General features: G+C 47.2%; 1 protein-coding gene across 1 annotated transcript in view; it reads right to left on the reverse strand.

The window, feature by feature from the left end:
• The window catches only part of Lrp4 (LDL receptor related protein 4), a 52,063-nt gene extending 41,753 nt beyond the window's left edge, over positions 1–10,310 (reverse strand). Inside the window, exon 1 of the mRNA XM_048788721.1 lies at positions 10,260–10,310. The gene's annotated coding sequence lies outside the window, so the exon portion shown is untranslated. The remainder of the gene's footprint in view (positions 1–10,259) is intronic.

The raw sequence follows: 10,310 nt of genomic DNA on the forward strand, positions 1-10,310 counted from the left end.
TCTGAAAGGGCAGCTTTTAACCCTTTTTAGGTAAAAGACTGGAGAGTGAAGAAAGGGAACAAATGGCTGTGGATGGCAAAGGCAGCCTCCGTGTTAAGAAGTATTGAATTAGAATAGTCAGCTCTGCTTCTGCCCTTGAAAGCTGTTTGCCAGCCACATTGCAAGCTCCCTGGCCCCCAGGGGCTTGGCAGTAGCCCTTCTCCTAATGCAATCCAACAAGAAAAAGGGTTCCTGATCTCTGATCAAGTCATTAATGTTTGGGATATATGTTAACTGCTCACTGGATCTTCTTAAGAGGTTAACCAAAACCTCACTATTTACATCTCATCTTCCTCAGCCCAGTCACCTTAGCAATTTCTCAATGCTTTCTTTTGAATTAGAGAAGGGAAATACCCATTGAGTATATTATTAGACTCAATGTAACATGATAGCACCACTAATTCTACATATTTAAACAAATTAGTCAATATCTCCAAGACTCAGTTCACTCACCCATAAAATGGGTAGAAGAACAATTTTACTTCAAAGGGTTGGGGAAAACTCTAGTTAAATAATCCCATGTAAACTGCTTAGCACAAGGCTTTCACACAGCAAAAGCTTCATAATAATAAAACCATTGTTTGCTTAATATTTACTAGGTGCTGTCCAAGTACATCTCTAAGTGCTTTTCATCTGCTACATCACTGAATGGTCTCCACAACCCCTGGAGATGGCATGATTATTATTATCACCACTTTATAGCAAAGGACAAGAAGCAGAAAGGTTGAGTTTGTAGATAGGTCATAGGGATATTAAGGGTTGGGGCCAGCACTTACCCCCAGGAAGGAGATTATACTGCCTCCCAATAAGTGATATTGCCATTATGAGAATCTTCAAAGGTCAAAAGGGGAAAGTACAACTTCTGGGTTCCTCTCCCTCATATATCCCCTAGTAGCAAATCTGTAGTGAATTAATGGGTCTCAAACAGTGACCTCTCCTTCTGGTTACTGCTAAGGTAAAGACCAATTTCCTTTGCCCTAAGGTAAAGTAGTAAAGCTGGGAAAAATCTGGAGCCCCATCCCTTTTGAACCAGCACTTCGGTGTTATGTGGGTCCAGGAAGGAGCAGGGACTTCTGACAACAAATAATTACACTTTGCAGTTTCTCTTTAGAGTTGGTGAGCTACTTTGGTGTGAACACTTGCATTCTCTTTTAATCATCATAGTAACTTTGAGTAGTTACTGTAGTGCCCATTTGATAGATAAGGTGGAGCTGAGGGTGTAGCTCAGAGGTAGAGAGCTTAGGAAGCATGTTCAAGGCTCTGGTTTTGGTCCCCAGCACAAACAAACAAAACCAGGAAAAGTCACTGGCTTTGGCCAAGATTGGTAATGACATAAGTAGAACTAGGCCAACAGCCCTGCTCTGACTCTTAAACCAGCATTCCAGTATTCTTTCAGTGTGACCTCAGAATGCAGACTTTTAATAAACTTTGCAGGTGACACCAATGCACAGTCAAGTGTCTCTATCATGCCATGGAACACTCAGTTAAAGGTGGGCCACACCTGTCACGTGGAGGCACACTGAGGACAGTGACTACTACACACAGCTGCAAAGCAGCTTTTTCAAGTTGAACCAGAGATAAGAAGGCTTAAGGAGTGCCCAGTGAGTGTTGTGGAGGATTCTGGCTACGGGGTGTGGAGGGACCAGGATTACAATGGCAAGGGCAGGAAGCAGCAGTCCTAAGAGCATGCTTTCTTCCGTCCTGCTAAAGACCCCTCTCTTCCTGTCCACTGGCAGCCATGGAAAAGTTATCAACCTTAGGAAATGAGAATAACTTATTTGAAATTTCTCTAAAGTACATCCAGGTCAATGATTTCAGCTCCTTGGGCAGCCTACTTGGTGACATCTTTCCCGGAAGGAGACACCACATAGCAAGACAAAAATGATAAAATTAAAGGAGTGACAGCAAGCAGCCACATGAGGATGACCTTATTTTCATCTAAAAGATCTAAGAGATACGGATGTCTGAAGAGACCCGTACAGAGCCACTGTCTGAGGGGAGTTTGCCCAGGGAACATTAGTACCTATACCCCTGCCCCCCCCCCAGAAAAAAAAGGTAAGCAGTTGGCAGCAGGAGGCCAAAAAGCAAAACCTTCCCTGACACTCCCCACCTGGACCCACTTGGCCCAGGTTGAGTGGGAAGCCCCTGATCGGAGCACTTTATGTTGTTTACTTGTAGACTCAGCTTCTTGGCAGTTGGAATAGTGTGATAGCTTAGTGTTTGTACTCCCAGTGCATAAGTCAATGCTTAGTATGTATTAGATGACCAATAAAAGTTTGTTATTTCAGTGAATGAATGAACAACACTTTCCTCTAGAGTCTTGTGAGAGATAGTGTCAAAGGAAGAGAGAGGCCCAGAATATAAAAAATAAATGTAGTCATTTCCAGGCCTGGGGATGTGGCTCAGTGGTTGAGTCCCACTGAGGGTTCAATCTCCGGTACCCACCCCCCCACACAAAAAAAGTAGTCATTTCCTACCTAACCAGGACTCAAGAGAACTAGAATCTTCTCCTAGTCCTATCCTGTGAAGCTTATACCCTCTTCCTATAAGAGTTCCTTTACTCGCTGCATTATCTGGCCGTGAAATGGACATGCCATGGTTGTACTTGTTTCTGTCTCTTGGTCCATTTTATTCCTCTGATCCCTAGAAGACAGGTTTACTTGGTTCCTTAGTGGGCCCTCTCAAAAGGGTCGCATCAGACACATGATTACTGGTCCTAGAAAACTCATCCCTCTCTTAAACACAGAAAGGAAGCTCTTAATGGCCAGCCTGCAAAGTGATAAGGCAGAAGTGCATAATGTTAGGACCCCAAGAAGCATACGGCACAAGGTGCAAATCCTGGCTCTGCTAGTTCCTACTTATCTGACCCTGGGCAGTAATTTCATATCTCAGTTTCTCAGCAGGAAAACTGGGGCAAAAAGAGCCCCTACCGCATATGGATGCTGTGAGAATTAAAGTACTTGATAAGAAGCACTTGGCATCAGGCTTGGCATATACTGGTTGTCCATAAATGATAAATCTGGGGATGTGGGGTAGAGCTCAGTGGTAGAGCGCATGCTTAGTTAGCATGCTGGAGGACCTGGGTTGGATTCCCAGCACCAAAATAAAGAAAGAAAGAATAAAAATAAGATGGGCACAGTGGCAGGTGCCTGTAGTCCTAGCAACTCAGGAGACTGAGGTAGGAGGAGCCCTTGAATCCAGGTTTAGGGCCAACCTGGGTAACACTGTCTCTTTAAAAAAAAAAAAATTAAAATAGGACTGGGGAGGGGATAGCTCAGTGGTAAAACACTTGCCTAACAGCTGAGAGGTTCTGGGTCTGATCCCCAGAATGACAAATAATAATAAGTTAATTAGTTAAAATAAAATTAAAAAGAAATAATAGCCCTTACTATTACTATCACAGATTTGACTAACCCCAGAACTGTCTTATGGAACCAATCCATTACTAAGACCTGCTCTTCTGAGCTTGAGATGGTTACAATACCTGCTGAGTAGCTTACTGTGTATCAAACAGTGGTGCCACCTCCATGGGTTGAGGTGGTGACAGAAATGACCCAGGAAGAGGCAAGGCTCCTGCTTTACTGTCTCTCTCGGGAGGAGCTTGAGGCACAGGGTATCCTTTATCCTGGCCTAACTTATTACCAACTAATTCCTAGGATGCAAGTAAGGAATACCGAATTCAGAAATGGATTTGTTTCCTCTTCTGTAAAATGGGAGTCGTAATGCTATTAATTTTATAAGGTGGCTAAGAGGTTCAAACGAGATAATGCATGAAGTTAACAGTAAGCAGCTATTATTGTTGTTGTGACTGTGATCCCTAACCGCACTGTCTTCATCTGGATGTACTCTCTTTCTCAACCCAGTCATATAGCTATAATCCTAGGCTGTCTCTATACAGGTTCTCAAAATTCTACTTAGCCTCCCCAGAAGCTGTCAACAGATTTCACAAATCCAACATGATTTGAACATGGCTGTGCTCTGTGAAGCCTGCTCAAAATTGTGCTTTCCTTTCCCCTACATGTCAAAATGAGGTCCACCCAGTAACAAAGGGCTTTGGGGAGTGACAGACCACATTTTCTAAGAGATTTTTAAAGCCTAAAGAATTCTGAATGCATTGGGATTCCCTAAGAAAATGACTGAAAATACAAAAAAGGTTAAGCTGAGGGGTAGATCTTTCCAACCTAGATCTTCTGGGCCAGGCTGGGTATCAAATACTCTGATCTAAGATGAGGTATAGGTTGGGGAAGTTCCTAGCTTAGACCCTGGGCTCAAATCCTGATGTAGTCACTCAGTGGCTATGTGACATCAAACTTCTCTGAGCCTCAGTCCCTCATCTCTAAGCCAGGAACCTAATAGTGCCTGCCTTATAAGTGAAGAATAAATGTGACAATATACACAATGCCAGGGACACAGCAAAGCTCTTAAAAATGTTAACTTCCCTAGAAGAACATTACATTTTGGCGGGGCCGGCGGGTGGGAAGTACCAGGGATTGAACTCAGGGGCACTCAACCACTGAGCCACATCCCCAGCTCTATTTTGTATTTTATTTAGAGACAGGGTCTCACTGAGTTGCTTAGTGCCTTGCTTTTTGCTGAGGCTGGATTTGTTTATTTAGTTGTTTTTTTTTTTTTAATATGGTGCTGGGGATCAACCCAGTGCACTAGGCAATCGCTCCACCACTGAATCACAACCCCAGCCCCTGGGGCTGGCTTTTAATTCACAATCCTCCTGCCTCAGCCTCCTGTAGCTGCCGGAATTACAGGTGTGCACCACCACCCGGCAGAACATTTGTATTTTTTTTAGACTACATGTCCCAGTCTATGGTGCAAAAATGGTCACCAGAGATCATTCCCATAGGAGCAGAAAATTCTCATTTGAGGGACACACCTTTTAGAGCTATTGGGTTTTACTGTTTCTCTGAGCCTATATAGTTGAAACTTGTTCAAACTGCTTGGGGAGGGGAGGGTGGAAAGAGGAAGAGGGAGCTCCCCTTTCTTATTTGTTAGGCTTATGGATATTACAAACTGGCACTTCCATTTGGTTTCTAGAAGGCGGTAGTCAACCCAACAGAGACACTGTCTCTCATTCTCATGCATGCTCCCAAGGTGGTGGCAGGCAAGCTCCCCAGGCTGGGGTCATGGAAAGGGAACCCTTGCCACAATTCCACCTCTGCCCCGCCCAGAGACTTGACAGAGAGAGATCACTGGAGATACCCACAGCCTCTTCATTCCACGTGCTAATCGGGTGTCTCTTCCAGTACCCTACTCTGTACCTGCCTGGCCCTATACCCAGACAGGGGGAGGGTCCCTCTCTCTCTAAAAGGCACTGCCTGAAGTCAGGAGCTTCCTGGCTGTACAAACCTCCGGTGATAAATTATGCAGCAGCACCTTTGTGTCGCTGCCTCCCGGCCAGATGGGAGGTTTGCTCCCAGTCTTTTGTTTCCGGCTTGGCTGCTGCTCCGATCCTGGGCTCTGCACAGAGGTGAGGGAGAGCTCCTACAGGCTAAGTCAGGGCTTGCAGCAAGTCCCAGCCAGGCTTTCCCCAGCTGGGTCTCAGGCAGCACTCCTCCCCTCCTCACTGTCACCTGAATAATGGGGGAGCAGGGCGTCAGGGAGCACTCATCTGTGAGCAGGAATGGGAATGCCTGTGTGCACTGAAAGAAAGAAGCCTGCTCCAATGGGCGTAAGAGGTGCCCAAGGGCACGTAGGGTGTTTGCTCTTGCTAAATCGAAAATGCAGAACAGAAAATATTCAAAGGACCGTCTGGAAGGTAGAGAATCCGTTCTTTTAAATGGCTGCTCTGGGTTACAGTCAACTTTCCACAGCTCCCAGAAACATCGCATTACTGACACCAACTTAAAAAGAAGAAACAAAGACAATGTGGGGTCAAACTTGGGGTGGAGGAGTCCAGAGCTGGAGGTCTGTATCAATTATCACTGCACATTGACAGAATTTTGGATTGAAGACGGTCGTTATGGGGGAAGCAGGCTCCCAACAGCCCAGCCCCCAAATTGGGGCAATTACCACCTTATGAGCTCTGGGGCTTGACTCTCTCCCTAGACCAGTGGGAGGGAGAGCTCGGAATTCTAAACTGTTCCAGCTACAAGAGACCTCTCGCAGCATCTCTCACCCTGGGTCACAGCGATCTTAGGGTGAGAGGTTGCTAGGCTGCATTGCTGACCACTCAACAGGGAAGTTCTCAAAGAAAAATTCCATCGCCTGCACCTCTCTTGAGAGAACTAACGCAGAACAGGCTCCCCTAGACTCACATTATAGCTTAACAGACCTCTTTTTCCGGAAGTGTAAACAGGTAGGAAATATACTTAGGTTTCATTAGAGTTTCAAGGGGGCAAAGCTCGGGGAGCAAAGGCAAGATCTTTCAAAGAGAAAAGGGGAAAAAAAAGTGAAATGAAGAGGGACCAAGCCTCCACTTTAGCACATGACACTGTAGTATAATTATTATAATTATTTATTTACTGAGCTCCAATATTCCAAAGTCAAGAACCATCTCTGATCCACAAGGCAACTTTGCTATCAGCTGACATTTATCAAGTTCTACAACAACACAGTAGTTGTGCTGAATTGTTTGAACATACTATTAACTCATGCCTTCTTAAGTGAAAATTGACTACTATTCCACTCTCCCCACCTCACCCTCATTTGCAGATAAGAATCCTAATGTTCAGTGAGACTGTTTTGCTCAGGATCACCAAGAAGTACCAAAAGCCAAAATTCAAACCCAGGTCTGCCTGTGCTTCTTAATTACTGAGCTATGTACACAGTGATGAGATTAGGACTTGGCAAATATGTCTGCTGAATGAATGAACAAATGAATGGGTACAAGGCCCAGGTTGGGGAATGCTCCTGAGTGTACTAGGGAGAAAGAGCCTGACGTTGCCAGCTCTAAGTTGGAGGGACAGCAACAAGCACAGGGCAGTCATCAGAGCTATTTATAGGGCCAAACTCAGGCTCTGCCAGACAACCAGTCAGCACCTAGTCACCCCTGGGACACTGACTCCCACTAGGCTGAAAAGAGAAAGGCTTTGGCTGCTGAAGATGAGATGGCAACTCAGACAAAGCCTGGGACCTAGACGCCCTATGCCCAGGCAACTGGGGACAAAACTTGTGGCTAAGCTGCATCAAGGAATGTAGAGAGACCATTGCTGACCGACACAGCCTGGGACGGTCCCGTAATTATGAGATATGACCAGTCACAAGAGAGACAAGACTATTTCTTAAAGTAATCCCTGAAATTATTCTGTTCCCATTCAAGAACCTCTCAGTATTGATTTTTTTTTTCTTTAAAGAAGCAGCAACTTAAATAATCCTTCCCATTTTCCTTCTTCTCAGGGATCAAGACTAGCAGTTAATCAGTAGACTGAGCAAAGAGCTGTAAAACACCCTGTCCTCTGTGACCGCCTGTGTTCTGTGCTGGCCAGGAAGATGAACATGCCCAGTGTACTCTGTAACAGACATGGCCAGACTTGGTTCCCTTGCAGCTGTCATTCTTAATACCATGGGCCAGTCCCAAAGATGTTATCTGATATCCAACAGGGGACAGAAGAGGAAATCCAAAATCAGTGACAAGCCAAGCATCTTTCACAAGTCCAAGAGATCAGGGGACAAGGTGACTCCAGTACCATGACAACCAAGACAATAGACAGATGGAAAGGAGACCAGTCTCTGGTCAACTCTTTTGCACTCATCCTCAGAAGCAAATTTTTATCCAAAAGCTCATGGCAGAATACTCAACTTTTCGTTTACCTAGAAGAAACCGCCGGGACAAACAGTTTCCACTCTTCATATAGTCACAACCCTCAGGATGAAAATAGCCATAGCTATTCCCAGCCATCAAATTTCCTTCCAAAATCTTTAAGGGCGGAGTGTTATGTAGGCTGAACTCAAACCTAGAGACTCTAGGAAAAACCCAAAGGACTAGCAGATTCCAAATAAGCACCTAAAATTTTAGAGTCCTGAGTTCACTTCTAGGTGAGGTCAGGTCTGCCTAACTGATCCATTACTACATTTCCGGGACTACCGTGTCCCTGAGATCCTGGGATTTAGTGTCAGGGATCCTCATGGCTATAGTTTTGATTGTGCTGGTTCTAGGCTCTGCAACTGCTCAGTCTCACTGAGAATCTGGTCTCCTACAGGCTCCCAGAAGGGTTCAGGCCCAGCAAAAATGTAAATCTCCCTGCCTCTGCTTACCCTATGTGCACAGAAAATCCCTAGACTTAGAAATGTCTATTGTATCTTTTCTCCCACTTAAAAAGGAACCCAAACCAGTGATCGGGAAACCTATCACCCTTTTTTCTGTAAAACATTAAATATACATTTTTCTCTACCCCTATCCTCTATTTGGATGCAGTGTGTGCAATTTTGACAGCTCTGGAGCAGTAAAATTCTCTTGGCCCGTCTCAGCCAGGGAACCTTCCAGCTCCCCATTCCCTTGGGCAGAAGGCGACAATCTCCTCTCTGGCTTTGTTGGTATCCGTTTTACCGCACCCCCCCCCCCTCCCCCCCCCCNTTTTTTTTTTTTTTTTTTTTTTTTTTTTTTTTTTTTTTTTTTTTTTTTTTGTCCTAGTGCCTAACCATTTCCCTTGATCTTTTTCAAAACTTCCTCCAGGGGGCCGGGAGGAAAGTTCCATCCCCTTTCCTTGCAGCCCGAAGGGGGAAACCCCCCAAAAAGTATAGCTGTCCCTTTAAGGGGCCCATGTGGTGGGAAGAACAGCTACATTCCTACCCCAGTAGGGCTGCTGTCCCGACACGCCGAAGAGGCTACAAATAACCTTCTAGGAGAGAGCCCGGGAGGGGGAGAGCGCAGAGCTAAGAGGAACGTGGGTCGGCCAGGCTACCACTTCTCAGAAAGGGCTCAATCGGCGCTAGAGAGGATTGGAAAAAGCCACTGAAAACTCACGGATAGTTTAAATAATAGGCACGAGAACTCCGTTTTGGATTCCGGACATAAAACAATCTTTAAAGCAAGTGCCCAGACATCTCCACGCCCTGCCAGGCAAGTTCCGAAATCTGCACAGTTTGCACACGGGCTCCTCTACCTTAAAGAAAGAAGCGGTGCAAGGCCACAGTCTGCAGACCCCTGGGTTCTGAACCCCACCCCCTCATCCGGGCAGCTAGGAGAACTAGAAGATTCGGATCTCCCCCGCACTGAAGAGCGGTGGGTGAATGAGCTGGGGCTCAGAGATCAAAGTTCTTTGATCTTTGGGCACAAACTTAGAGGCAGCTGCTCTATCACGGGGTGCACCATGGTCGTAAGCGGCGGCGAAGAAGCAGATTCCACTGGAGTCCTAATCACACTCCAACAGTTGCGAACGGGCACCGAACACGTTATTAATAAGGAGCAGATAAGCAGCAGTCCTGATCCCATCCGCCCAGCTCCCCTGAGGCCGAGGCCCCACCGCGCGGGCCGAGAGGCTGCTGCCTTCTGAGGTTCAGCAACACCCGCTCCCTGCCTCCTGCCCCCTGCCCCAGCCAGGACGGATTCTGCGGGAGTCTTCCAGCAGTTCCTTCCCAAAGTTCCTCCTCAGCCCCTTTTCCAATCCTCTCCCCCCACCCCTCCCCTGGGGAGGATCCGGGGCAGGAAGCTGATTGGCCGCAGCCAGGAGAGGGAACCCAAAACACCACTAAGGGGAGATGCTGCAAGCAAGCAATGCCCGAAGACCCTCGGTGAGAGCCGGGTCTGGGGGATTTGTTCCCGAGTAGAGGAATTCCCGGTGCTCAAGTACTTAGATCCCACCGAGGCCCCTCTCCGCAACCCACACGAGACCCTCAGCCCCTGGGAGGAGAGCTATTTACAATTTATGGGTTTAGCGACCGCCCTCCCCGCCTCCCTTTCTTTGCACACATTCATTCGCACCAAGGACACAGAGACCCTGTCTTAACCTGAAAGGGAAGCAGCCCCCCAGCTCTTTAAAGAGCAGCTAAGAAGGCAAGCGAGCGCCTCCGGTCTTATCCCACCCGGCCCAGACCGGAGCCCGGGGGAGCTCCCCCACCACTGTCCGCTCTCGCACTTGAGGAGCTGGGGGAGCTCCTGGTTCCATCCCCAGCATGCAATTTCAGGGCCACTTCTTGGAGTGAGCGCGAGGGGTTTCAGGCCCCAGCCTGCGCCCTTGGGCTCCCGGGAGGTGAGTCCTGCAGCTGCCCGACCCAGGGACAAACTTTCCCTATGGGCCGGTCAGAGCGGGCGCGGCGACACAGCTTACCGTGTGCACAGAGCAGGGCGCCAACCAGCAGCGCGCCCCACAGCCGCCTCA

The sequence above is a fragment of the Marmota marmota genome, unplaced genomic scaffold (assembly GCF_001458135.2).
Source record: "Marmota marmota marmota unplaced genomic scaffold, marMar, whole genome shotgun sequence".
Classification (NCBI taxonomy): domain Eukaryota; kingdom Metazoa; phylum Chordata; class Mammalia; order Rodentia; family Sciuridae; genus Marmota; species Marmota marmota.